General features: G+C 40.4%; 54 non-coding genes and 4 pseudogenes across 54 annotated transcripts; all 58 read left to right on the top strand.

The window, feature by feature from the left end:
• The first annotated feature begins 2,807 nt into the window (after window positions 1-2,807).
• On the top strand, window positions 2,808-2,926 carry LOC136698917 (5S ribosomal RNA). The gene has a single exon (XR_010803482.1). It is a non-coding gene; the product is annotated as a 5S ribosomal RNA (ribosomal RNA).
• Window positions 2,927-3,132: 206 nt separating this feature from the next.
• LOC136698685 (5S ribosomal RNA) lies at window positions 3,133-3,251 on the top strand. The gene has a single exon (XR_010803257.1). It is a non-coding gene; the product is annotated as a 5S ribosomal RNA (ribosomal RNA).
• Window positions 3,252-3,473: 222 nt separating this feature from the next.
• LOC136698258 (5S ribosomal RNA) lies at window positions 3,474-3,592 on the top strand. Its single transcript, XR_010803023.1, has one exon. It is a non-coding gene; the product is annotated as a 5S ribosomal RNA (ribosomal RNA).
• A 206-nt stretch (window positions 3,593-3,798) lies between these two features.
• On the top strand, window positions 3,799-3,917 carry LOC136698687 (5S ribosomal RNA). Its single transcript, XR_010803258.1, has one exon. It is a non-coding gene; the product is annotated as a 5S ribosomal RNA (ribosomal RNA).
• A 206-nt stretch (window positions 3,918-4,123) lies between these two features.
• LOC136698508 (5S ribosomal RNA) lies at window positions 4,124-4,242 on the top strand (annotated as a pseudogene).
• Window positions 4,243-4,466: 224 nt separating this feature from the next.
• Window positions 4,467-4,585, top strand: LOC136698903 (5S ribosomal RNA). Its single transcript, XR_010803469.1, has one exon. It is a non-coding gene; the product is annotated as a 5S ribosomal RNA (ribosomal RNA).
• A 221-nt stretch (window positions 4,586-4,806) lies between these two features.
• On the top strand, window positions 4,807-4,925 carry LOC136698905 (5S ribosomal RNA). The gene has a single exon (XR_010803470.1). It is a non-coding gene; the product is annotated as a 5S ribosomal RNA (ribosomal RNA).
• Window positions 4,926-5,146: 221 nt separating this feature from the next.
• LOC136698688 (5S ribosomal RNA) lies at window positions 5,147-5,265 on the top strand. Its single transcript, XR_010803259.1, has one exon. It is a non-coding gene; the product is annotated as a 5S ribosomal RNA (ribosomal RNA).
• A 221-nt stretch (window positions 5,266-5,486) lies between these two features.
• On the top strand, window positions 5,487-5,605 carry LOC136698240 (5S ribosomal RNA). The gene has a single exon (XR_010803006.1). It is a non-coding gene; the product is annotated as a 5S ribosomal RNA (ribosomal RNA).
• A 225-nt stretch (window positions 5,606-5,830) lies between these two features.
• On the top strand, window positions 5,831-5,949 carry LOC136698191 (5S ribosomal RNA). The gene has a single exon (XR_010802960.1). It is a non-coding gene; the product is annotated as a 5S ribosomal RNA (ribosomal RNA).
• Window positions 5,950-6,170: 221 nt separating this feature from the next.
• Window positions 6,171-6,289, top strand: LOC136698906 (5S ribosomal RNA). The gene has a single exon (XR_010803471.1). It is a non-coding gene; the product is annotated as a 5S ribosomal RNA (ribosomal RNA).
• Window positions 6,290-6,510: 221 nt separating this feature from the next.
• On the top strand, window positions 6,511-6,629 carry LOC136698689 (5S ribosomal RNA). The gene has a single exon (XR_010803260.1). It is a non-coding gene; the product is annotated as a 5S ribosomal RNA (ribosomal RNA).
• Window positions 6,630-6,850: 221 nt separating this feature from the next.
• Window positions 6,851-6,969, top strand: LOC136698907 (5S ribosomal RNA). The gene has a single exon (XR_010803472.1). It is a non-coding gene; the product is annotated as a 5S ribosomal RNA (ribosomal RNA).
• A 221-nt stretch (window positions 6,970-7,190) lies between these two features.
• LOC136698690 (5S ribosomal RNA) lies at window positions 7,191-7,309 on the top strand. The gene has a single exon (XR_010803261.1). It is a non-coding gene; the product is annotated as a 5S ribosomal RNA (ribosomal RNA).
• Window positions 7,310-7,530: 221 nt separating this feature from the next.
• LOC136698919 (5S ribosomal RNA) lies at window positions 7,531-7,649 on the top strand. Its single transcript, XR_010803484.1, has one exon. It is a non-coding gene; the product is annotated as a 5S ribosomal RNA (ribosomal RNA).
• Window positions 7,650-7,857: 208 nt separating this feature from the next.
• Window positions 7,858-7,976, top strand: LOC136698691 (5S ribosomal RNA). The gene has a single exon (XR_010803262.1). It is a non-coding gene; the product is annotated as a 5S ribosomal RNA (ribosomal RNA).
• Window positions 7,977-8,185: 209 nt separating this feature from the next.
• LOC136698693 (5S ribosomal RNA) lies at window positions 8,186-8,304 on the top strand. The gene has a single exon (XR_010803263.1). It is a non-coding gene; the product is annotated as a 5S ribosomal RNA (ribosomal RNA).
• Window positions 8,305-8,528: 224 nt separating this feature from the next.
• LOC136698275 (5S ribosomal RNA) lies at window positions 8,529-8,647 on the top strand. The gene has a single exon (XR_010803039.1). It is a non-coding gene; the product is annotated as a 5S ribosomal RNA (ribosomal RNA).
• Window positions 8,648-8,855: 208 nt separating this feature from the next.
• On the top strand, window positions 8,856-8,974 carry LOC136698694 (5S ribosomal RNA). Its single transcript, XR_010803264.1, has one exon. It is a non-coding gene; the product is annotated as a 5S ribosomal RNA (ribosomal RNA).
• A 207-nt stretch (window positions 8,975-9,181) lies between these two features.
• Window positions 9,182-9,300, top strand: LOC136698696 (5S ribosomal RNA). The gene has a single exon (XR_010803266.1). It is a non-coding gene; the product is annotated as a 5S ribosomal RNA (ribosomal RNA).
• A 220-nt stretch (window positions 9,301-9,520) lies between these two features.
• On the top strand, window positions 9,521-9,639 carry LOC136698697 (5S ribosomal RNA). Its single transcript, XR_010803267.1, has one exon. It is a non-coding gene; the product is annotated as a 5S ribosomal RNA (ribosomal RNA).
• Window positions 9,640-9,845: 206 nt separating this feature from the next.
• Window positions 9,846-9,964, top strand: LOC136698259 (5S ribosomal RNA). Its single transcript, XR_010803024.1, has one exon. It is a non-coding gene; the product is annotated as a 5S ribosomal RNA (ribosomal RNA).
• Window positions 9,965-10,170: 206 nt separating this feature from the next.
• LOC136698698 (5S ribosomal RNA) lies at window positions 10,171-10,289 on the top strand. The gene has a single exon (XR_010803268.1). It is a non-coding gene; the product is annotated as a 5S ribosomal RNA (ribosomal RNA).
• Window positions 10,290-10,496: 207 nt separating this feature from the next.
• On the top strand, window positions 10,497-10,615 carry LOC136698241 (5S ribosomal RNA). The gene has a single exon (XR_010803007.1). It is a non-coding gene; the product is annotated as a 5S ribosomal RNA (ribosomal RNA).
• Window positions 10,616-10,839: 224 nt separating this feature from the next.
• LOC136698908 (5S ribosomal RNA) lies at window positions 10,840-10,958 on the top strand. Its single transcript, XR_010803473.1, has one exon. It is a non-coding gene; the product is annotated as a 5S ribosomal RNA (ribosomal RNA).
• A 221-nt stretch (window positions 10,959-11,179) lies between these two features.
• On the top strand, window positions 11,180-11,298 carry LOC136698909 (5S ribosomal RNA). Its single transcript, XR_010803474.1, has one exon. It is a non-coding gene; the product is annotated as a 5S ribosomal RNA (ribosomal RNA).
• Window positions 11,299-11,519: 221 nt separating this feature from the next.
• On the top strand, window positions 11,520-11,638 carry LOC136698699 (5S ribosomal RNA). Its single transcript, XR_010803269.1, has one exon. It is a non-coding gene; the product is annotated as a 5S ribosomal RNA (ribosomal RNA).
• Window positions 11,639-11,859: 221 nt separating this feature from the next.
• On the top strand, window positions 11,860-11,978 carry LOC136698700 (5S ribosomal RNA). Its single transcript, XR_010803270.1, has one exon. It is a non-coding gene; the product is annotated as a 5S ribosomal RNA (ribosomal RNA).
• Window positions 11,979-12,199: 221 nt separating this feature from the next.
• Window positions 12,200-12,318, top strand: LOC136698260 (5S ribosomal RNA). Its single transcript, XR_010803025.1, has one exon. It is a non-coding gene; the product is annotated as a 5S ribosomal RNA (ribosomal RNA).
• Window positions 12,319-12,524: 206 nt separating this feature from the next.
• Window positions 12,525-12,643, top strand: LOC136698012 (5S ribosomal RNA). The gene has a single exon (XR_010802787.1). It is a non-coding gene; the product is annotated as a 5S ribosomal RNA (ribosomal RNA).
• Window positions 12,644-12,849: 206 nt separating this feature from the next.
• Window positions 12,850-12,968, top strand: LOC136698242 (5S ribosomal RNA). The gene has a single exon (XR_010803008.1). It is a non-coding gene; the product is annotated as a 5S ribosomal RNA (ribosomal RNA).
• Window positions 12,969-13,192: 224 nt separating this feature from the next.
• Window positions 13,193-13,311, top strand: LOC136698262 (5S ribosomal RNA). Its single transcript, XR_010803027.1, has one exon. It is a non-coding gene; the product is annotated as a 5S ribosomal RNA (ribosomal RNA).
• A 206-nt stretch (window positions 13,312-13,517) lies between these two features.
• LOC136698620 (5S ribosomal RNA) lies at window positions 13,518-13,636 on the top strand. The gene has a single exon (XR_010803193.1). It is a non-coding gene; the product is annotated as a 5S ribosomal RNA (ribosomal RNA).
• A 206-nt stretch (window positions 13,637-13,842) lies between these two features.
• Window positions 13,843-13,961, top strand: LOC136698243 (5S ribosomal RNA). The gene has a single exon (XR_010803009.1). It is a non-coding gene; the product is annotated as a 5S ribosomal RNA (ribosomal RNA).
• A 224-nt stretch (window positions 13,962-14,185) lies between these two features.
• On the top strand, window positions 14,186-14,304 carry LOC136698202 (5S ribosomal RNA). Its single transcript, XR_010802971.1, has one exon. It is a non-coding gene; the product is annotated as a 5S ribosomal RNA (ribosomal RNA).
• Window positions 14,305-14,525: 221 nt separating this feature from the next.
• On the top strand, window positions 14,526-14,652 carry LOC136698541 (5S ribosomal RNA; annotated as a pseudogene).
• A 221-nt stretch (window positions 14,653-14,873) lies between these two features.
• Window positions 14,874-14,992, top strand: LOC136698701 (5S ribosomal RNA). The gene has a single exon (XR_010803271.1). It is a non-coding gene; the product is annotated as a 5S ribosomal RNA (ribosomal RNA).
• A 221-nt stretch (window positions 14,993-15,213) lies between these two features.
• LOC136698910 (5S ribosomal RNA) lies at window positions 15,214-15,332 on the top strand. The gene has a single exon (XR_010803475.1). It is a non-coding gene; the product is annotated as a 5S ribosomal RNA (ribosomal RNA).
• A 221-nt stretch (window positions 15,333-15,553) lies between these two features.
• LOC136698911 (5S ribosomal RNA) lies at window positions 15,554-15,672 on the top strand. Its single transcript, XR_010803476.1, has one exon. It is a non-coding gene; the product is annotated as a 5S ribosomal RNA (ribosomal RNA).
• Window positions 15,673-15,893: 221 nt separating this feature from the next.
• On the top strand, window positions 15,894-16,012 carry LOC136698702 (5S ribosomal RNA). The gene has a single exon (XR_010803272.1). It is a non-coding gene; the product is annotated as a 5S ribosomal RNA (ribosomal RNA).
• A 220-nt stretch (window positions 16,013-16,232) lies between these two features.
• On the top strand, window positions 16,233-16,351 carry LOC136698703 (5S ribosomal RNA). The gene has a single exon (XR_010803273.1). It is a non-coding gene; the product is annotated as a 5S ribosomal RNA (ribosomal RNA).
• Window positions 16,352-16,573: 222 nt separating this feature from the next.
• LOC136698704 (5S ribosomal RNA) lies at window positions 16,574-16,692 on the top strand. Its single transcript, XR_010803274.1, has one exon. It is a non-coding gene; the product is annotated as a 5S ribosomal RNA (ribosomal RNA).
• Window positions 16,693-16,911: 219 nt separating this feature from the next.
• LOC136698705 (5S ribosomal RNA) lies at window positions 16,912-17,030 on the top strand. Its single transcript, XR_010803275.1, has one exon. It is a non-coding gene; the product is annotated as a 5S ribosomal RNA (ribosomal RNA).
• A 207-nt stretch (window positions 17,031-17,237) lies between these two features.
• On the top strand, window positions 17,238-17,356 carry LOC136698263 (5S ribosomal RNA). Its single transcript, XR_010803028.1, has one exon. It is a non-coding gene; the product is annotated as a 5S ribosomal RNA (ribosomal RNA).
• Window positions 17,357-17,576: 220 nt separating this feature from the next.
• On the top strand, window positions 17,577-17,695 carry LOC136698707 (5S ribosomal RNA). The gene has a single exon (XR_010803277.1). It is a non-coding gene; the product is annotated as a 5S ribosomal RNA (ribosomal RNA).
• Window positions 17,696-17,901: 206 nt separating this feature from the next.
• Window positions 17,902-18,020, top strand: LOC136698264 (5S ribosomal RNA). The gene has a single exon (XR_010803029.1). It is a non-coding gene; the product is annotated as a 5S ribosomal RNA (ribosomal RNA).
• A 206-nt stretch (window positions 18,021-18,226) lies between these two features.
• On the top strand, window positions 18,227-18,345 carry LOC136698708 (5S ribosomal RNA). Its single transcript, XR_010803278.1, has one exon. It is a non-coding gene; the product is annotated as a 5S ribosomal RNA (ribosomal RNA).
• Window positions 18,346-18,552: 207 nt separating this feature from the next.
• Window positions 18,553-18,671, top strand: LOC136698244 (5S ribosomal RNA). Its single transcript, XR_010803010.1, has one exon. It is a non-coding gene; the product is annotated as a 5S ribosomal RNA (ribosomal RNA).
• Window positions 18,672-18,894: 223 nt separating this feature from the next.
• LOC136698912 (5S ribosomal RNA) lies at window positions 18,895-19,013 on the top strand. Its single transcript, XR_010803477.1, has one exon. It is a non-coding gene; the product is annotated as a 5S ribosomal RNA (ribosomal RNA).
• Window positions 19,014-19,234: 221 nt separating this feature from the next.
• Window positions 19,235-19,353, top strand: LOC136698914 (5S ribosomal RNA). The gene has a single exon (XR_010803479.1). It is a non-coding gene; the product is annotated as a 5S ribosomal RNA (ribosomal RNA).
• A 221-nt stretch (window positions 19,354-19,574) lies between these two features.
• On the top strand, window positions 19,575-19,693 carry LOC136698709 (5S ribosomal RNA). The gene has a single exon (XR_010803279.1). It is a non-coding gene; the product is annotated as a 5S ribosomal RNA (ribosomal RNA).
• Window positions 19,694-19,914: 221 nt separating this feature from the next.
• On the top strand, window positions 19,915-20,033 carry LOC136698710 (5S ribosomal RNA). The gene has a single exon (XR_010803280.1). It is a non-coding gene; the product is annotated as a 5S ribosomal RNA (ribosomal RNA).
• Window positions 20,034-20,256: 223 nt separating this feature from the next.
• LOC136698504 (5S ribosomal RNA) lies at window positions 20,257-20,375 on the top strand (annotated as a pseudogene).
• Window positions 20,376-20,581: 206 nt separating this feature from the next.
• LOC136698734 (5S ribosomal RNA) lies at window positions 20,582-20,700 on the top strand. Its single transcript, XR_010803304.1, has one exon. It is a non-coding gene; the product is annotated as a 5S ribosomal RNA (ribosomal RNA).
• A 206-nt stretch (window positions 20,701-20,906) lies between these two features.
• Window positions 20,907-21,025, top strand: LOC136698245 (5S ribosomal RNA). Its single transcript, XR_010803011.1, has one exon. It is a non-coding gene; the product is annotated as a 5S ribosomal RNA (ribosomal RNA).
• A 224-nt stretch (window positions 21,026-21,249) lies between these two features.
• On the top strand, window positions 21,250-21,368 carry LOC136698214 (5S ribosomal RNA). Its single transcript, XR_010802982.1, has one exon. It is a non-coding gene; the product is annotated as a 5S ribosomal RNA (ribosomal RNA).
• Window positions 21,369-21,589: 221 nt separating this feature from the next.
• On the top strand, window positions 21,590-21,716 carry LOC136698517 (5S ribosomal RNA; annotated as a pseudogene).
• A 221-nt stretch (window positions 21,717-21,937) lies between these two features.
• On the top strand, window positions 21,938-22,056 carry LOC136698711 (5S ribosomal RNA). Its single transcript, XR_010803281.1, has one exon. It is a non-coding gene; the product is annotated as a 5S ribosomal RNA (ribosomal RNA).
• Window positions 22,057-22,208: the final 152 nt, after the last annotated feature.

The following is a 22,208-nucleotide window of genomic DNA, read 5'->3' on the forward strand; positions in this document are numbered from 1 at the left end:
GTAATTCTAGAAAACACACTAAACAGTGCTCTCGGATTATTTTTATTATGGGAGATCAGCGAGGCCAGATATGCTGAGCGAGCTTTAGTGAGGGCATTTCTATACTCTATAAGGCTGTCCTTCCAGGCAGAATGGAACACTTCAAGCTTGGTTGATCGCCATTTCCGCTCTAGTTTTCGTAATGTTTGTTTTAAAGTACGGGTCTTATCGTTATACCATGGTGCGAGCTTTTTCTGTCTTATACTTTTATGTTTAAGTGGTGCTACCTTTTCTAAAGTAGATCGACAGGTATTTTCTAGGTAATCAGTTAGTACATCTAGGTCCATTGGGTCTGATGGAGTTGGAACTGGGGTCGATAGTTCTGGTAGGTTTTCTATAAATTGTAGGGCGGTAGATGGTTTTATTATACGCCTTGTAGAATAGCGAGGGTTCTTACATATATTATGGATAAAACGTAGCTCATATGAAATTAAGTAATGATCGGAGATTGCTGAGGACTGCGGTAAGATATTAATTTTGTCAATGTTAAGACCTAGTGTCAGAACTAAGTCTAAAGTGTGGCTGCAGTAGTGTGTAGGCCCTGTTACATTTTGAGTAATACCAATAGAGTCTAAGATTGAGGTAAATGCCTTTTTTAGTGGGTCACTTTCCTTCTCAAAATGGATATTGAAATCTCCTACAATTATAACTTTATGATTGCACACCGCTAGGTTTGTAGCAAAATCGCTGAATTCTTTCAGAAATTCTAAGTAAGGCCCTGGTGGTCTGTAAATGTTGCATAATAAAAATGCGTCCTTTTTTGTGACCGGATTTGTAATAATAGTGGAGAGAACCTCAAAAGAAGAGAAGGTGTCACATTGTTTAAGACTAATTTCTAGGGTATTTTGGTAAATTACACATACTCCACCTCCTTTGCCTGATATTCTTGGGCTATGTGCATAATTATAGCCTAGGGGGGTGGCTTCATTTAGTGCTAAATATTCATTTGGTTTAACCCACGTTTCCGTGAGACAGAAAACATTGAATTTATGATCACTTATAATATCATTTACGATGAGTGCTTTTGAGTTTAGCGATCTTATGTTGAGTAACCCAAATTTTAGTTCTGAGGTGTTGCTGCTAGGTGTTGTGTATGATTTAATATTGATTAGGTTGCTGAAACAGGCTGATTTTGTTTTTCTACTTTTACATTTAGTTCGGGGGAAAGACACAGTCTCAATACAGTTGAACCTGGGTAACGTCTCAAGACAGTTCGCAGACGGTCGGTTTAGCCTGTCTGTCTGCGGCCTGGTCCCGGCTCTGGATTGTCAGCAGCTATCTACACTACTCTGCTGACTAACTAAAAGACTATGTGCTATACTGCAAGAAAGTAAGGCAGCACCCTCCCGCGTGGGGTGGATACCATCCCTACCTATAAGACCAGGCTTGCCCTCAAAACGTAACCAATTGTCTATAAAGCCCACTTGATTTTCGGAACACCACTTGGACATCCAGCAGTTTAACGCCCAAAGTCTGCTGTAAGCTTCGTCGCCACGCCGCATTGGTATGGGGCCAGAGCAGATTACGGCATCGGACATCGTCTGGGCCAGTTTAATCACCTCTCTAATATTACCCTTAGTTACCTCAGACTGCCGCAGACGAATATCATTGGCCCCTACATGAATGACTACCCTCGAATATCTCCTATTAGCTAACAGTCTAAGGTTGCCACTAATATCCGGCGCTCTGGCTCCCGATAAACAGCTAACTGTTACTGCCGGCGCCCCTAAAGGAGTAGCTAATTTCACGTGTCGAACAATAGAGTCTCCTATAACCAGAGCACTCTTAACAGGCTCCTCAGCGGGTGCTTCGCTGAGCAGGGCAAACCTGTTTGACACGCGAATCGGAGGAGCGTGGTGTCCCGGTGGGCTAGCTTTGGCCTCAGCGTTAGCATCAGCCTTAGCTTTCCGGCTATGACGCCGAGACGTCACCCATTCACCCCGCTGTGAGGGCTCTAACGCCGGAGTCGTGGGGGTGCTAACTCTCCCTAAGGCACCCGGAGTTGCTAACACTGAATCTCGCTGTTTATCCCTCAACAATAATAAGCTCCGGATGCGCACTTCTAGCTGGTCCACTTTATCCACCAGAGAGCTAACTAGCTGACACTTACTACAAATACAACCACTATATTTATCGCTAGAGGTGGAAAAGGGCGTTAAACTAAACATGCCACACTCTGAGCAGGCAAAACAGCCAGTAGTAGCCATGGAATTGCAGGTACTTACCGCTTTTAGTGAATTTTAGTAACTTACACCAAGAACGTTACTCCAGGGTCCGGTGGCAGTTTTAGTGCCTCTGTAATGAATATTCCTGCGGAGACAATCTAAAAGATAGATCTATGGATGGTTAGTAGGTTATAAAAACAGATATAAATATAGAAATAACAATGGAAACGAGTAAACAGGAAAACCCGAGCGATCAAAACAGCTTCCAAACGGGTACAGAAACAGCCAAACGGGTTGCCAGATCTCCACTCCTCCACTGATCTCGGAAGCGAAGAAGAGTTGGGCCTAGTTAGTACTTGGATGGGAGACTGCCTGGGAATACTAGGTGCTGTAAGCTTTTTAGCTTAAGCTTCTATTATAAAGACAGTAACCACAGTCATTTAAACACAAGAGAAGAAGAAAACTACAAAAAAAAAAAACGAACTGGAAAGCCAATCATTTTCATTTGAGGTGTCAGGTGGTCTACCGTTTACAGGCAGATCTAAAACAAGTATTACTCTTAGAAGAGTATATAGAAATAGTCTTCTACAGCCAGCAGTGATCGCTTACGGCCATACCACTCCTTGAAAGCCCGATCCCGTCTGATCTCGGAAGCGAAGAAGGGTTGGGCCTAGTTAGTACTTGGATGGGAGACTGCCTGGGAATACTAGGTGCTGTAAGCTTTTTAGCTTAAGTTTCTATTATAAAGGCAGTAACCACAGTCATTTAAACACAAGAGAAGAAGAAAACTACAAAAAAAAAAAACGAACTGGAAAGCCAATCATTTTCATTTGAGGTGTCAGGTGGTCTACCGTTTACAGGCAGATCTAAAACAAGTATTACTCTTAGAAGAGTATATAGAAATAGTCTTCTACAGCCAGCAGTGATCGCTTACGGCCATACCACTCCTTGAAAGCCCGATCCCGTCTGATCTCGGAAGCGAAGAAGAGTTGGGCCTAGTTAGTACTTGGATGGGAGACTGCCTGGGAATACTAGGTGCTGTAAGCTTTTTAGCTTAAGTTTCTATTATAAAGGCAGTAACCACAGTCATTTAAACACAAGAGAAGAAGAAAACTTAAAAAAAAAAAAACAACAAAAAAAAAAAACGAACTGGAAAGCCAATCATTTTCATTTGAGGTGTCAGGTGGTCTACCGTTTACAGGCAGATCTAAAACAAGTATTACTCTTAGAAGAGTATATAGAAATAGTCTTCTACAGCCAGCAGTGATCGCTTACGGCCATACCACTCCTTGAAAGCCCGGTCCCGTCTGATCTCGGAAGCGAAGAAGAGTTGGGCCTAGTTAGTACTTGGATGGGAGACTGCCTGGGAATACTAGGTGCTGTAAGCTTTTTAGCTTAAGCTTCTATTATAAAGACAGTAACCACAGTCATTTAAACACAAGAGAAGAAGAAAACTACAAAAAAAAAAAACGAACTGGAAAGCCAATCATTTTCATTTGAGGTGTCAGGTGGTCTACCGTTTACAGGCAGATCTAAAACAAGTATTACTCTTAGAAGAGTATATAGAAATAGTCTTCTACAGCCAGCAGTGATCGCTTACGGCCATACCACTCCTTGAAAGCCCGATCCCGTCTGATCTCGGAAGCGAAGAAGAGTTGGGCCTAGTTAGTACTTGGATGGGAGACTGCCTGGGAATACTAGGTGCTGTAAGCTTTTTAGCTTAAGTTTCTATTATAAAGGCAGTAACCACAGTCATTTAAACACAAGAGAAGAAGAAAACTACAAAAAAAAAAAACGAACTGGAAAGCCAATCATTTTCATTTGAGGTGTCAGGTGGTCTACCGTTTACAGGCAGATCTAAAACAAGTATTACTCTTAGAAGAGTATATAGAAATAGTCTTCTACAGCCAGCAGTGATCGCTTACGGCCATACAACTCCTTGAAAGCCCGATCCCGTCTGATCTCGGAAGCGAAGAAGTGTTGGGCCTAGTTAGTACTTGGATGGGAGACTGCCTGGGAATACTAGGTGCTGTAAGCTTTTTAGCTTAAGTTTCTATTATAAAGGCAGTAACCACAGTCATTTAAACACAAGAGAAGAAGAAAACTTAAAAAAAAAAAAACCAACAAAAAAAAAAAAACGAACTGGAAAGCCAATCATTTTCATTTGAGGTGTCAGGTGGTCTACCGTTTACAGGCAGATCTAAAACAAGTATTACTCTTAGAAGAGTATATAGAAATAGTCTTCTACAGCCAGCTGTGATCGCTTACGGCCATACCACTCCTTGAAAGCCCGATCCCGTCTGATCTCGGAAGCGAAGAAGAGCTGGGCCTAGTTAGTACTTGGATGGGAGACTGCCTGGGAATACTAGGTGCTGTAAGCTTTTTAGCTTAAGTTTCTATTATAAAGGCAGTAACCACAGTCATTTAAACACAAGAGAAGAAGAAAACTTAAAAAAAAAAACCAAAAAAAAAAAAAAACGAACTGGAAAGCCAATCATTTTCATTTGAGGTGTCAGGTGGTCTACCGTTTACAGGCAGATCTAAAACAAGTATTACTCTTAGAAGAGTATATAGAAATAGTCTTCTACAGCCAGCAGTGATCGCTTACGGCCATACCACTCCTTGAAAGCCCGATCCCGTCTGATCTCGGAAGCGAAGAAGAGCTGGGCCTAGTTAGTACTTGGATGGGAGACTGCCTGGGAATACTAGGTGCTGTAAGCTTTTTAGCTTAAGTTTCTATTATAAAGGCAGTAACCACAGTCATTTAAACACAAGAGAAGAAGAAAACTTAAAAAAAAAAAACAACAAAAAAAAAAAACGAACTGGAAAGCCAATCATTTTCATTTGAGGTGTCAGGTGGTCTACCGTTTACAGGCAGATCTAAAACAAGTATTACTCTTAGAAGAGTATATAGAAATAGTCTTCTACAGCCAGCAGTGATCGCTTACGGCCATACCACTCCTTGAAAGCCCGATCCCGTCTGATCTCGGAAGCGAAGAAGAGTTGGGCCTAGTTAGTACTTGGATGGGAGACTGCCTGGGAATACTAGGTGCTGTAAGCTTTTTAGCTTAAGTTTCTATTATAAAGGCAGTAACCACAGTCATTTAAACACAAGAGAAGAAGAAAACTTAAAAAAAAAAAACAACAAAAAAAAAAAACGAACTGGAAAGCCAATCATTTTCATTTGAGGTGTCAGGTGGTCTACCGTTTACAGGCAGATCTAAAACAAGTATTACTCTTAGAAGAGTATATAGAAATAGTCTTCTACAGCCAGCTGTGACCGCTTACGGCCATACCACTCCTTGAAAGCCCGATCCCGTCTGATCTCGGAAGCGAAGAAGTGTTGGGCCTAGTTAGTACTTGGATGGGAGACTGCCTGGGAATACTAGGTGCTGTAAGCTTTTTAGCTTAACTTTCTATTATAAAGGCAGTAACCACAGTCATTTAAACACAAGAGAAGAAGAAAACTTAAAAAAAAAAAAACCAACAAAAAAAAAAAAAACGAACTGGAAAGCCAATCATTTTCATTTGAGGTGTCAGGTGGTCTACCGTTTACAGGCAGATCTAAAACAAGTATTACTCTTAGAAGAGTATGTAGAAATAGTCTTCTACAGCCAGCTGTGATCGCTTACGGCCATACCACTCCTTGAAAGCCCGATCCCATCTGATCTCGGAAGCGAAGAAGAGCTGGGCCTAGTTAGTACTTGGATGGGAGACTGCCTGGGAATACTAGGTGCTGTAAGCTTTTTAGCTTAAGTTTCTATTATAAAGGCAGTAACCACAGTCATTTAAACACAAGAGAAGAAGAAAACTTAAAAAAAAAAAACAAAAAAAAAAAAAAACGAACTGGAAAGCCAATCATTTTCATTTGAGGTGTCAGGTGGTCTACCGTTTACAGGCAGATCTAAAACAAGTATTACTCTTAGAAGAGTATATAGAAATAGTCTTCTACAGCCAGCAGTGATCGCTTACGGCCATACCACTCCTTGAAAGCCCGATCCCGTCTGATCTCGGAAGCGAAGAAGAGCTGGGCCTAGTTAGTACTTGGATGGGAGACTGCCTGGGAATACTAGGTGCTGTAAGCTTTTTAGCTTAAGTTTCTATTATAAAGGCAGTAACCACAGTCATTTAAACACAAGAGAAGAAGAAAACTTAAAAAAAAAAAACAACAAAAAAAAAAAACGAACTGGAAAGCCAATCATTTTCATTTGAGGTGTCAGGTGGTCTACCGTTTACAGGCAGATCTAAAACAAGTATTACTCTTAGAAGAGTATATAGAAATAGTCTTCTACAGCCAGCAGTGATCGCTTACGGCCATACCACTCCTTGAAAGCCCGATCCCGTCTGATCTCGGAAGCGAAGAAGAGTTGGGCCTAGTTAGTACTTGGATGGGAGACTGCCTGGGAATACTAGGTGCTGTAAGCTTTTTAGCTTAAGTTTCTATTATAAAGGCAGTAACCACAGTCATTTAAACACAAGAGAAGAAGAAAACTTAAAAAAAAAAAACAACAAAAAAAAAAAACGAACTGGAAAGCCAATCATTTTCATTTGAGGTGTCAGGTGGTCTACCGTTTACAGGCAGATCTAAAACAAGTATTACTCTTAGAAGAGTATATAGAAATAGTCTTCTACAGCCAGCTGTGATCGCTTACGGCCATACCACTCCTTGAAAGCCCGATCCCGTCTGATCTCGGAAGCGAAGAAGAGCTGGGCCTAGTTAGTACTTGGATGGGAGACTGCCTGGGAATACTAGGTGCTGTAAGCTTTTTAGCTTAAGTTTCTATTATAAAGGCAGTAACCACAGTCATTTAAACACAAGAGAAGAAGAAAACTTAAAAAAAAAAAACAAAAAAAAAAAAAAACGAACTGGAAAGCCAATCATTTTCATTTGAGGTGTCAGGTGGTCTACCGTTTACAGGCAGATCTAAAACAAGTATTACTCTTAGAAGAGTATATAGAAATAGTCTTCTACAGCCAGCAGTGATCGCTTACGGCCATACCACTCCTTGAAAGCCCGATCCCGTCTGATCTCGGAAGCGAAGAAGAGTTGGGCCTAGTTAGTACTTGGATGGGAGACTGCCTGGGAATACTAGGTGCTGTAAGCTTTTTAGCTTAAGTTTCTATTATAAAGGCAGTAACCACAGTCATTTAAACACAAGAGAAGAAGAAAACTTAAAAAAAAAAAACAACAAAAAAAAAAAACGAACTGGAAAGCCAATCATTTTCATTTGAGGTGTCAGGTGGTCTACCGTTTACAGGCAGATCTAAAACAAGTATTACTCTTAGAAGAGTATATAGAAATAGTCTTCTACAGCCAGCAGTGATCGCTTACGGCCATACCACTCCTTGAAAGCCCGATCCCGTCTGATCTCGGAAGCGAAGAAGAGTTGGGCCTAGTTAGTACTTCGATGGGAGACTGCCTGGGAATACTAGGTGCTGTAAGCTTTTTAGCTTAAGTTTCTATTATAAAGGCAGTAACCAAAGTCATTTAAACACAAGAGAAGAAGAAAACTTAAGAAAAAAAAAAAACGAACTGGAAAGCCAATCATTTTCATTTGAGGTGTCAGGTGGTCTACCGTTTACAGGCAGATCTAAAACAAGTATTACTCTTAGAAGAGTATATAGAAATAGTCTTCTACAGCCAGCTGTGATCGCTTACGGCCATACCACTCCTTGAAAGCCCGATCCCGTCTGATCTCGGAAGCGAAGAAGAGTTGGGCCTAGTTAGTACTTGGATGGGAGACTGCCTGGGAATACTAGGTGCTGTAAGCTTTTTAGCTTAAGTTTCTATTATAAAGGCAGTAACCACAGTCATTTAAACACAAGAGAAGAAGAAAACTACAAAAAAAAAAAAAAACGAACTGGAAAGCCAATCATTTTCATTTGAGGTGTCAGGTGGTCTACCGTTTACAGGCAGCTCTAAAACAAGTATTACTCTTAGAAGAGTATATAGAAATAGTCGTCTACAGCCAGCAGTAATCGCTTACGGCCATACCACTCCTTGAAAGCCCGATCCCGTCTGATCTCGGAAGCGAAGAAGAGTTGGGCCTAGTTAGTACTTGGATGGGAGACTGCCTGGGAATACTAGGTGCTGTAAGCTTTTTAGCTTAAGTTTCTATTATAAAGGCAGTAACCAAAGTCATTTAAACACAAGAGAAGAAGAAAACTTAAAAAAAAAAAAACAACAACAAAAAAAAAAACGAACTGGAAAGCCAATCATTTTCATTTGAGGTGTCAGGTGGTCTACCGTTTACAGGCAGATCTAAAACAAGTATTACTCTTAGAAGAGTATATAGAAATAGTCTTCTACAGCCAGCAGTGATCGCTTACGGCCATACCACTCCTTGAAAGCCCGATCCCGTCTGATCTCGGAAGCGAAGAAGTGTTGGGCCTAGTTAGTACTTCGATGGGAGACTGCCTGGGAATACTAGGTGCTGTAAGCTTTTTAGCTTAAGTTTCTATTATAAAGGCAGTAACCAAAGTCATTTAAACACAAGAGAAGAAGAAAACTTAAGAAAAAAAAAAAACGAACTGGAAAGCCAATCATTTTCATTTGAGGTGTCAGGTGGTCTACCGTTTACAGGCAGATCTAAAACAAGTATTACTCTTAGAAGAGTATATAGAAATAGTCTTCTACAGCCAGCTGTGATCGCTTACGGCCATACCACTCCTTGAAAGCCCGATCCCGTCTGATCTCGGAAGCGAAGAAGAGTTGGGCCTAGTTAGTACTTGGATGGGAGACTGCCTGGGAATACTAGGTGCTGTAAGCTTTTTAGCTTAAGTTTCTATTATAAAGGCAGTAACCACAGTCATTTAAACACAAGAGAAGAAGAAAACTACAAAAAAAAAAAAAGGAACTGGAAAGCCAATCATTTTCATTTGAGGTGTCAGGTGGTCTACCGTTTACAGGCAGATCTAAAACAAGTATTACTCTTAGAAGAGTATATAGAAATAGTCTTCTACAGCCAGCAGTGATCGCTTACGGCCATACCACTCCTTGAAAGCCCGATCCCGTCTGATCTCGGAAGCGAAGAAGAGTTGGGCCTAGTTAGTACTTGGATGGGAGACTGCCTGGGAATACTAGGTGCTGTAAGCTTTTTAGCTTAAGTTTCTATTATAAAGGCAGTAACCACAGTCATTTAAACACAAGAGAAGAAGAAAACTTAAAAAAAAAAAACAACAAAAAAAAAAACGAACTGGAAAGCCAATCATTTTCATTTGAGGTGTCAGGTGGTCTACCGTTTATAGGCAGATCTAAAACAAGTATTACTCTTAGAAGAGTATATAGAAATAGTCTTCTACAGCCAGCAGTGGTCGCTTACGGCCATACCACTCCTTGAAAGCCCGATCCCGTCTGATCTCGGAAGCGAAGAAGAGTTGGGCCTAGTTAGTACTTGGATGGGAGACTGCCTGGGAATACTAGGTGCTGTAAGCTTTTTAGCTTAAGTTTCTATTATAAAGGCAGTAACCACAGTCATTTAAACACAAGAGAAGAAGAAAACTACAAAAAAAAAAAACGAACTGGAAAGCCAATCATTTTCATTTGAGGTGTCAGGTGGTCTACCGTTTACAGGCAGATCTAAAACAAGTATTACTCTTAGAAGAGTATATAGAAATAGTCTTCTACAGCCAGCAGTGATCGCTTACGGCCATACCACTCCTTGAAAGCCCGGTCCCGTCTGATCTCGGAAGCGAAGAAGAGTTGGGCCTAGTTAGTACTTGGATGGGAGACTGCCTGGGAATACTAGGTGCTGTAAGCTTTTTAGCTTAAGCTTCTATTATAAAGACAGTAACCACAGTCATTTAAACACAAGAGAAGAAGAAAACTACAACAAAAAAAAACGAACTGGAAAGCCAATCATTTTCATTTGAGGTGTCAGGTGGTCTACCGTTTACAGGCAGATCTAAAACAAGTATTACTCTTAGAAGAGTATATAGAAATAGTCTTCTACAGCCAGCAGTGATCGCTTACGGCCATACCACTCCTTGAAAGCCCGATCCCGTCTGATCTCGGAAGCGAAGAAGAGTTGGGCCTAGTTAGTACTTGGATGGGAGACTGCCTGGGAATACTAGGTGCTGTAAGCTTTTTAGCTTAAGTTTCTATTATAAAGGCAGTAACCACAGTCATTTAAACACAAGAGAAGAAGAAAACTACAAAAAAAAAAAACGAACTGGAAAGCCAATCATTTTTAATTTGAGGTGTCAGGTGGTCTACCGTTTACAGGCAGATCTAAAACAAGTATTACTCTTAGAAGAGTATATAGAAATAGTCTTCTACAGCCAGCAGTGATCGCTTACGGCCATACCACTCCTTGAAAGCCCGATCCCGTCTGATCTCGGAAGCGAAGAAGTGTTGGGCCTAGTTAGTACTTGGATGGGAGACTGCCTGGGAATACTAGGTGCTGTAAGCTTTTTAGCTTAAGTTTCTATTATAAAGGCAGTAACCACAGTCATTTAAACACAAGAGAAGAAGAAAACTTAAAAAAAAAAAAACCAACAAAAAAAAAAAAACGAACTGGAAAGCCAATCATTTTCATTTGAGGTGTCAGGTGGTCTACCGTTTACAGGCAGATCTAAAACAAGTATTACTCTTAGAAGAGTATATAGAAATAGTCTTCTACAGCCAGCTGTGATCGCTTACGGCCATACCACTCCTTGAAAGCCCGATCCCGTCTGATCTCGGAAGCGAAGAAGAGCTGGGCCTAGTTAGTACTTGGATGGGAGACTGCCTGGGAATACTAGGTGCTGTAAGCTTTTTAGCTTAAGTTTCTATTATAAAGGCAGTAACCACAGTCATTTAAACACAAGAGAAGAAGAAAACTTAAAAAAAAACAACAAAAAAAAAAAAAAACGAACTGGAAAGCCAATCATTTTCATTTGAGGTGTCAGGTGGTCTACCGTTTACAGGCAGATCTAAAACAAGTATTACTCTTAGAAGAGTATATAGAAATAGTCTTCTACAGCCAGCAGTGATCGCTTACGGCCATACCACTCCTTGAAAGCCCGATCCCGTCTGATCTCGGAAGCGAAGAAGAGCTGGGCCTAGTTAGTACTTGGATGGGAGACTGCCTGGGAATACTAGGTGCTGTAAGCTTTTTAGCTTAAGTTTCTATTATAAAGGCAGTAACCACAGTCATTTAAACACAAGAGAAGAAGAAAACTTAAAAAAAAAAAACAACAAAAAAAAAAAACGAACTGGAAAGCCAATCATTTTCATTTGAGGTGTCAGGTGGTCTACGGTTTACAGGCAGATCTAAAACAAGTATTACTCTTAGAAGAGTATATAGAAATAGTCTTCTACAGCCAGCAGTGATCGCTTACGGCCATACCACTCCTTGAAAGCCCGATCCCGTCTGATCTCGGAAGCGAAGAAGAGTTGGGCCTAGTTAGTACTTGGATGGGAGACTGCCTGGGAATACTAGGTGCTGTAAGCTTTTTAGCTTAAGTTTCTATTATAAAGGCAGTAACCACAGTCATTTAAACACAAGAGAAGAAGAAAACTTAAAAAAAAAAAACAACAAAAAAAAAAAACGAACTGGAAAGCCAATCATTTTCATTTGAGGTGTCAGGTGGTCTACCGTTTACAGGCAGATCTAAAACAAGTATTACTCTTAGAAGAGTATATAAAAATAGTCTTCTACAGCCAGCTGTGATCGCTTACGGCCATACCACTCCTTGAAAGCCCGATCCCGTCTGATCTCGGAAGCGAAGAAGAGTTGGGCCTAGTTAGTACTTGGATGGGAGACTGCCTGGGAATACTAGGTGCTGTAAGCTTTTTAGCTTAAGTTTCTATTATAAAGGCAGTAACCACAGTCATTTAAACACAAGAGAAGAAGAAAACTTAAAAAAAAAAAACAACAAAAAAAAAAAACGAACTGAAAAGCCAATCATTTTCATTTGAGGTGTCAGGTGGTCTACCGTTTACAGGCAGATCTAAAACAAGTATTACTCTTAGAAGAGTATATAGAAATAGTCTTCTACAGCCAGCAGTGATCGCTTACGGCCATACCACTCCTTGAAAGCCCGGTCCCGTCTGATCTCGGAAGCGAAGAAGAGTTGGGCCTAGTTAGTACTTGGATGGGAGACTGCCTGGGAATACTAGGTGCTGTAAGCTTTTTAGCTTAAGCTTCTATTATAAAGACAGTAACCACAGTCATTTAAACACAAGAGAAGAAGAAAACTACAAAAAAAAAAAACGAACTGGAAAGCCAATCATTTTCATTTGAGGTGTCAGGTGGTCTACCGTTTACAGGCAGATCTAAAACAAGTATTACTCTTAGAAGAGTATATAGAAATAGTCTTCTACAGCCAGCAGTGATCGCTTACGGCCATACCACTCCTTGAAAGCCCGATCCCGTCTGATCTCGGAAGTGAAGAAGAGTTGGGCCTAGTTAGTACTTGGATGGGAGACTGCCTGGGAATACTAGGTGCTGTAAGCTTTTTAGCTTAAGTTTCTATTATAAAGGCAGTAACCACAGTCATTTAAACACAAGAGAAGAAGAAAACTACAAAAAAAAAAAACGAACTGGAAAGCCAATCATTTTCATTTGAGGTGTCAGGTGGTCTACCGTTTACAGGCAGATCTAAAACAAGTATTACTCTTAGAAGAGTATATAGAAATAGTCTTCTACAGCCAGCAGTGATCGCTTACGGCCATACCACTCCTTGAAAGCCCGATCCCGTCTGATCTCGGAAGCGAAGAAGTGTTGGGCCTAGTTAGTACTTGGATGGGAGACTGCCTGGGAATACTAGGTGCTGTAAGCTTTTTAGCTTAAGTTTCTATTATAAAGGCAGTAACCACAGTCATTTAAACACAAGAGAAGAAGAAAACTTAAAAAAAAAAAAACCAACAAAAAAAAAAAAACGAACTGGAAAGCCAATCATTTTCATTTGAGGTGTCAGGTGGTCTACCGTTTACAGGCAGATCTAAAACAAGTATTACTCTTAGAAGAGTATATAGAAATAGTCTTCTACAGCCAGCAGTGATCGCTTACGGCCATACCACTCCTTGAAAGCCCGGTCCCGTCTGATCTCGGAAGCGAAGAAGAGTTGGGCCTAGTTAGTACTTGGATGGGAGACTGCCTGGGAATACTAGGTGCTGTAAGCTTTTTAGCTTAAGCTTCTATTATAAAGACAGTAACCACAGTCATTTAAACACAAGAGAAGAAGAAAACTACAAAAAAAAAAAACGAACTGGAAAGCCAATCATTTTCATTTGAGGTGTCAGGTGGTCTACCGTTTACAGGCAGATCTAAAACAAGTATTACTCTTAGAAGAGTATATAGAAATAGTCTTCTACAGCCAGCAGTGATCGCTTACGGCCATACCACTCCTTGAAAGCCCGATCCCGTCTGATCTCGGAAGTGAAGAAGAGTTGGGCCTAGTTAGTACTTGGATGGGAGACTGCCTGGGAATACTAGGTGCTGTAAGCTTTTTAGCTTAAGTTTCTATTATAAAGGCAGTAACCACAGTCATTTAAACACAAGAGAAGAAGAAAACTACAAAAAAAAAAAACGAACTGGAAAGCCAATCATTTTCATTTGAGGTGTCAGGTGGTCTACCGTTTACAGGCAGATCTAAAACAAGTATTACTCTTAGAAGAGTATATAGAAATAGTCTTCTACAGCCAGCAGTGATCGCTTACGGCCATACCACTCCTTGAAAGCCCGATCCCGTCTGATCTCGGAAGCGAAGAAGTGTTGGGCCTAGTTAGTACTTGGATGGGAGACTGCCTGGGAATACTAGGTGCTGTAAGCTTTTTAGCTTAAGTTTCTATTATAAAGGCAGTAACCACAGTCATTTAAACACAAGAGAAGAAGAAAACTTAAAAAAAAAAAAACCAACAAAAAAAAAAAAACGAACTGGAAAGCCAATCATTTTCATTTGAGGTGTCAGGTGGTCTACCGTTTACAGGCAGATCTAAAACAAGTATTACTCTTAGAAGAGTATGTAGAAATAGTCTTCTACAGCCAGCTGTGATCGCTTACGGCCATACCACTCCTTGAAAGCCCGATCCCATCTGATCTCGGAAGCGAAGAAGAGCTGGGCCTAGTTAGTACTTGGATGGGAGACTGCCTGGGAATACTAGGTGCTGTAAGCTTTTTAGCTTAAGTTTCTATTATAAAGGCAGTAACCACAGTCATTTAAACACAAGAGAAGAAGAAAACTTAAAAAAAACAAACAAAAAAAAAAAAAAACGAACTGGAAAGCCAATCATTTTCATTTGAGGTGTCAGGTGGTCTACCGTTTACAGGCAGATCTAAAACAAGTATTACTCTTAGAAGAGTATATAGAAATAGTCTTCTACAGCCAGCAGTGATCGCTTACGGCCATACCACTCCATGAAAGCCCGATCCCGTCTTCCCGTCTGATCTCGGAAGCGAAGAAGAGCTGGGCCTAGTTAGTACTTGGATGGGAGACTGCCTGGGAATACTAGGTGCTGTAAGCTTTTTAGCTTAAGTTTCTATTATAAAGGCAGTAACCACAGTCATTTAAACACAAGAGAAGAAGAAAACTTAAAAAAAAAAAACAACAAAAAAAAAAAACGAACTGGAAAGCCAATCATTTTCATTTGAGGTGTCAGGTGGTCTACCGTTTACAGGCAGATCTAAAACAAGTATTACTCTTAGAAGAGTATATAGAAATAGTCTTCTACAGCCAGCAGTGATCGCTTACGGCCATACCACTCCTTGAAAGCCCGATCCCGTCTGATCTCGGAAGCGAAGAAGAGTTGGGCCTAGTTAGTACTTGGATGGGAGACTGCCTGGGAATACTAGGTGCTGTAAGCTTTTTAGCTTAAGTTTCTATTATAAAGGCAGTAACCACAGTCATTTAAACACAAGAGAAGAAGAAAACTTAAAAAAAAAAAACAACAAAAAAAAAAAACGAACTGGAAAGCCAATCATTTTCATTTGAGGTGTCAGGTGGTCTACCGTTTACAGGCAGATCTAAAACAAGTATTACTCTTAGAAGAGTATATAGAAATAGTCTTCTACAGCCAGCTGTGATCGCTTACGGCCATACCACTCCTTGAAAGCCCGATCCCGTCTGATCTCGGAAGCGAAGAAGAGCTGGGCCTAGTTAGTACTTGGATGGGAGACTGCCTGGGAATACTAGGTGCTGTAAGCTTTTTAGCTTAAGTTTCTATTATAAAGGCAGTAACCACAGTCATTTAAACACAAGAGAAGAAGAAAACTTAAAAAAAAAAAACAAAAAAAAAAAAAAACGAACTGGAAAGCCAATCATTTTCATTTGAGGTGTCAGGTGGTCTACCGTTTACAGGCAGATCTAAAACAAGTATTACTCTTAGAAGAGTATATAGAAATAGTCTTCTACAGCCAGCAGTGATCGCTTACGGCCATACCACTCCTTGAAAGCCCGATCCCGTCTGATCTCGGAAGCGAAGAAGAGCTGGGCCTAGTTAGTACTTGGATGGGAGACTGCCTGGGAATACTAGGTGCTGTAAGCTTTTTAGCTTAAGTTTCTATTATAAAGGCAGTAACCACAGTCATTTAAACACAAGAGAAGAAGAAAACTTAAAAAAAAAAAACAACAAAAAAAAAAAACGAACTGGAAAGCCAATCATTTTCATTTGAGGTGTCAGGTGGTCTACCGTTTACAGGCAGATCTAAAACAAGTATTACTCTTAGAAGAGTATATAGAAATAGTCTTCTACAGCCAGCAGTGATCGCTTACGGCCATACCACTCCTTGAAAGCCCGATCCCGTCTGATCTCGGAAGCGAAGAAGAGTTGGGCCTAGTTAGTACTTGGATGGGAGACTGCCTGGGAATACTAGGTGCTGTAAGCTTTTTAGCTTAAGTTTCTATTATAAAGGCAGTAACCACAGTCATTTAAACACAAGAGAAGAAGAAAACTTAAAAAAAAAAACAACAAAAAAAAAAAACGAACTGGAAAGCCAATCATTTTCATTTGAGGTGTCAGGTGGTCTACCGTTTACAGGCAGATCTAAAACAAGTATTACTCTTAGAAGAGTATATAGAAATAGTCTTCTACAGCCAGCAGTGATCGCTTACGGCCATACCACTCCTTGAAAGCCCGATCCCGTCTGATCTCGGAAGCGAAGAAGAGTTGGGCCTAGTTAGTACTTGGATGGGAGACTGCCTGGGAATACTAGGTGCTGTAAGCTTTTTAGCTTAAGTTTCTATTATAAAGGCAGTAACCACAGTCATTTAAACACAAGAGAAGAAGAAAACTTAAAAAAAAAAAACAACAAAAAAAAAAAAACGAACTGGAAAGCCAATCATTTTCATTTGAGGTGTCAGGTGGTCTACCGTTTACAGGCAGATCTAAAACAAGTATTACTCTTAGAAGAGTATATAGAAATAGTCTTCTACAGCCAGCAGTGATCGCTTACGGCCATACCACTCCTTGAAAGCCCGATCCCGTCTGATCTCGGAAGCGAAGAAGAGTTGGGCCTAGTTAGTACTTGGATGGGAGACTGCCTGGGAATACTAGGTGCTGTAAGCTTTTTAGCTTAAGTTTCTATTATAAAGGCAGTAACCACAGTCATTTAAACACAAGAGAAGAAGAAAACTTAAAAAAAAAAACAACAAAAAAAAAAACGAACTGGAAAGCCAATCATTTTCATTTGAGGTGTCAGGTGGTCTACCGTTTATAGGCAGATCTAAAACAAGTATTACTCTTAGAAGAGTATATAGAAATAGTCTTCTACAGCCAGCAGTGGTCGCTTACGGCCATACCACTCCTTGAAAGCCCGATCCCGTCTGATCTCGGAAGCGAAGAAGAGTTGGGCCTAGTTAGTACTTGGATGGGAGACTGCCTGGGAATACTAGGTGCTGTAAGCTTTTTAGCTTAAGTTTCTATTATAAAGGCAGTAACCACAGTCATTTAAACACAAGAGAAGAAGAAAACTACAAAAAAAAAAAAACGAACTGGAAAGCCAATCATTTTCATTTGAGGTGTCAGGTGGTCTACCGTTTACAGGCAGATCTAAAACAAGTATTACTCTTAGAAGAGTATATAGAAATAGTCTTCTACAGCCAGCAGTGATCGCTTACGGCCATACCACTCCTTGAAAGCCCGGTCCCGTCTGATCTCGGAAGCGAAGAAGAGTTGGGCCTAGTTAGTACTTGGATGGGAGACTGCCTGGGAATACTAGGTGCTGTAAGCTTTTTAGCTTAAGTTTCTATTATAAAGGCAGTAACCACAGTCATTTAAACACAAGAGAAGAAGAAAACTTAAAAAAAAAAAACAACAAAAAAAAAAACGAACTGGAAAGCCAATCATTTTCATTTGAGGTGTCAGGTGGTCTACCGTTTATAGGCAGATCTAAAACAAGTATTACTCTTAGAAGAGTATATAGAAATAGTCTTCTACAGCCAGCAGTGGTCGCTTACGGCCATACCACTCCTTGAAAGCCCGATCCCGTCTGATCTCGGAAGCGAAGAAGAGTTGGGCCTAGTTAGTACTTGGATGGGAGACTGCCTGGGAATACTAGGTGCTGTAAGCTTTTTAGCTTAAGTTTCTATTATAAAGGCAGTAACCACAGTCATTTAAACACAAGAGAAGAAGAAAACTACAAAAAAAAAAAACGAACTGGAAAGCCAATCATTTTCATTTGAGGTGTCAGGTGGTCTACCGTTTACAGGCAGATCTAAAACAAGTATTACTCTTAGAAGAGTATATAGAAATAGTCTTCTACAGCCAGCAGTGATCGCTTACGGCCATACCACTCCTTGAAAGCCCGGTCCCGTCTGATCTCGGAAGCGAAGAAGAGTTGGGCCTAGTTAGTACTTGGATGGGAGACTGCCTGGGAATACTAGGTGCTGTAAGCTTTTTAGCTTAAGCTTCTATTATAAAGACAGTAACCACAGTCATTTAAACACAAGAGAAGAAGAAAACTACAAAAAAAAAAAACGAACTGGAAAGCCAATCATTTTCATTTGAGGTGTCAGGTGGTCTACCGTTTACAGGCAGATCTAAAACAAGTATTACTCTTAGAAGAGTATATAGAAATAGTCTTCTACAGCCAGCAGTGATCGCTTACGGCCATACCACTCCTTGAAAGCCCGATCCCGTCTGATCTCGGAAGCGAAGAAGAGTTGGGCCTAGTTAGTACTTGGATGGGAGACTGCCTGGGAATACTAGGTGCTGTAAGCTTTTTAGCTTAAGTTTCTATTATAAAGGCAGTAACCACAGTCATTTAAACACAAGAGAAGAAGAAAACTACAAAAAAAAAAAACGAACTGGAAAGCCAATCATTTTTAATTTGAGGTGTCAGGTGGTCTACCGTTTACAGGCAGATCTAAAACAAGTATTACTCTTAGAAGAGTATATAGAAATAGTCTTCTACAGCCAGCAGTGATCGCTTACGGCCATACCACTCCTTGAAAGCCCGATCCCGTCTGATCTCGGAAGCGAAGAAGTGTTGGGCCTAGTTAGTACTTGGATGGGAGACTGCCTGGGAATACTAGGTGCTGTAAGCTTTTTAGCTTAAGTTTCTATTATAAAGGCAGTAACCACAGTCATTTAAACACAAGAGAAGAAGAAAACTTAAAAAAAAAAAACCAACAAAAAAAAAAAAACGAACTGGAAAGCCAATCATTTTCATTTGAGGTGTCAGGTGGTCTACCGTTTACAGGCAGATCTAAAACAAGTATTACTCTTAGAAGAGTATATAGAAATAGTCTTCTACAGCCAGCTGTGATCGCTTACGGCCATACCACTCCTTGAAAGCCCGATCCCGTCTGATCTCGGAAGCGAAGAAGAGCTGGGCCTAGTTAGTACTTGGATGGGAGACTGCCTGGGAATACTAGGTGCTGTAAGCTTTTTAGCTTAAGTTTCTATTATAAAGGCAGTAACCACAGTCATTTAAACACAAGAGAAGAAGAAAACTTAAAAAAAAACAACAAAAAAAAAAAAAAACGAACTGGAAAGCCAATCATTTTCATTTGAGGTGTCAGGTGGTCTACCGTTTACAGGCAGATCTAAAACAAGTATTACTCTTAGAAGAGTATATAGAAATAGTCTTCTACAGCCAGCAGTGATCGCTTACGGCCATACCACTCCTTGAAAGCCCGATCCCGTCTGATCTCGGAAGCGAAGAAGAGCTGGGCCTAGTTAGTACTTGGATGGGAGACTGCCTGGGAATACTAGGTGCTGTAAGCTTTTTAGCTTAAGTTTCTATTATAAAGGCAGTAACCACAGTCATTTAAACACAAGAGAAGAAGAAAACTTAAAAAAAAAAAACAACAAAAAAAAAAAACGAACTGGAAAGCCAATCATTTTCATTTGAGGTGTCAGGTGGTCTACGGTTTACAGGCAGATCTAAAACAAGTATTACTCTTAGAAGAGTATATAGAAATAGTCTTCTACAGCCAGCAGTGATCGCTTACGGCCATACCACTCCTTGAAAGCCCGATCCCGTCTGATCTCGGAAGCGAAGAAGAGTTGGGCCTAGTTAGTACTTGGATGGGAGACTGCCTGGGAATACTAGGTGCTGTAAGCTTTTTAGCTTAAGTTTCTATTATAAAGGCAGTAACCACAGTCATTTAAACACAAGAGAAGAAGAAAACTTAAAAAAAAAAAACAACAAAAAAAAAAAACGAACTGGAAAGCCAATCATTTTCATTTGAGGTGTCAGGTGGTCTACCGTTTACAGGCAGATCTAAAACAAGTATTACTCTTAGAAGAGTATATAGAAATAGTCTTCTACAGCCAGCTGTGATCGCTTACGGCCATACCACTCCTTGAAAGCCCGATCCCGTCTGATCTCGGAAGCGAAGAAGAGTTGGGCCTAGTTAGTACTTGGATGGGAGACTGCCTGGGAATACTAGGTGCTGTAAGCTTTTTAGCTTAACTTTCTATTATAAAGGCAGTAACCACAGTCATTTAAACACAAGAGAAGAAGAAAACTTAAAAAAAAAAAAACAACAAAAAAAAAAAAACGAACTGGAAAGCCAATCATTTTCATTTGAGGTGTCAGGTGGTCTACCGTTTACAGGCAGATCTAAAACAAGTATTACTCTTAGAAGAGTATATAGAAATAGTCTTCTACAGCCAGCAGTGATCGCTTACGGCCATACCACTCCTTGAAAGCCCGGTCCCGTCTGATCTCGGAAGCGAAGAAGAGTTGGGCCTAGTTAGTGCTTGGATGGGAGACTGCCTGGGAATACTAGGTGCTGTAAGCTTTTTAGCTTAAGCTTCTATTATAAAGACAGTAACCACAGTCATTTAAACACAAGAGAAGAAGAAAACTACAAAAAAAAAAAACGAACTGGAAAGCCAATCATTTTCATTTGAGGTGTCAGGTGGTCTACCGTTTACAGGCAGATCTAAAACAAGTATTACTCTTAGAAGAGTATATAGAAATAGTCTTCTACAGCCAGCAGTGATCGCTTACGGCCATACCACTCCTTGAAAGCCCGATCCCGTCTGATCTCGGAAGTGAAGAAGAGTTGGGCCTAGTTAGTACTTGGATGGGAGACTGCCTGGGAATACTAGGTGCTGTAAGCTTTTTAGCTTAAGTTTCTATTATAAAGGCAGTAACCACAGTCATTTAAACACAAGAGAAGAAGAAAACTACAAAAAAAAAAAACGAACTGGAAAGCCAATCATTTTCATTTGAGGTGTCAGGTGGTCTACCGTTTACAGGCAGATCTAAAACAAGTATTACTCTTAGAAGAGTATATAGAAATAGTCTTCTACAGCCAGCAGTGATCGCTTACGGCCATACCACTCCTTGAAAGCCCGATCCCGTCTGATCTCGGAAGCGAAGAAGTGTTGGGCCTAGTTAGTACTTGGATGGGAGACTGCCTGGGAATACTAGGTGCTGTAAGCTTTTTAGCTTAAGTTTCTATTATAAAGGCAGTAACCACAGTCATTTAAACACAAGAGAAGAAGAAAACTTAAAAAAAAAAAAACCAACAAAAAAAAAAAAACGAACTGGAAAGCCAATCATTTTCATTTGAGGTGTCAGGTGGTCTACCGTTTACAGGCAGATCTAAAACAAGTATTACTCTTAGAAGAGTATGTAGAAATAGTCTTCTACAGCCAGCTGTGATCGCTTACGGCCATACCACTCCTTGAAAGCCCGATCCCATCTGATCTCGGAAGCGAAGAAGAGCTGGGCCTAGTTAGTACTTGGATGGGAGACTGCCTGGGAATACTAGGTGCTGTAAGCTTTTTAGCTTAAGTTTCTATTATAAAGGCAGTAACCACAGTCATTTAAACACAAGAGAAGAAGAAAACTTAAAAAAAAAAAACAAAAAAAAAAAAAAACGAACTGGAAAGCCAATCATTTTCATTTGAGGTGTCAGGTGGTCTACCGTTTACAGGCAGATCTAAAACAAGTATTACTCTTAGAAGAGTATATAGAAATAGTCTTCTACAGCCAGCAGTGATCGCTTACGGCCATACCACTCCTTGAAAGCCCGATCCCGTCTTCCCGTCTGATCTCGGAAGCGAAGAAGAGCTGGGCCTAGTTAGTACTTGGATGGGAGACTGCCTGGGAATACTAGGTGCTGTAAGCTTTTTAGCTTAAGTTTCTATTATAAAGGCAGTAACCACAGTCATTTAAACACAAGAGAAGAAGAAAACTTAAAAAAAAAAAACAACAAAAAAAAAAAACGAACTGGAAAGCCAATCATTTTCATTTGAGGTGTCAGGTGGTCTACCGTTTACAGGCAGATCTAAAACAAGTATTACTCTTAGAAGAGTATATAGAAATAGTCTTCTACAGCCAGCAGTGATCGCTTACGGCCATACCACTCCTTGAAAGCCCGATCCCGTCTGATCTCGGAAGCGAAGAAGAGTTGGGCCTAGTTAGTACTTGGATGGGAGACTGCCTGGGAATACTAGGTGCTGTAAGCTTTTTAGCTTAAGCTTCTATTATAAAGACAGTAACCACAGTCATTTAAACACAAGAGAAGAAGAAAACTACAAAAAAAAAAAACGAACTGGAAAGCCAATCATTTTCATTTGAGGTGTCAGGTGGTCTACCGTTTACAGGCAGATCTAAAACA

The sequence above is a fragment of the Hoplias malabaricus genome, chromosome 5 (genome assembly GCF_029633855.1).
Source record: "Hoplias malabaricus isolate fHopMal1 chromosome 5, fHopMal1.hap1, whole genome shotgun sequence".
NCBI lineage: Eukaryota > Metazoa > Chordata > Actinopteri > Characiformes > Erythrinidae > Hoplias > Hoplias malabaricus.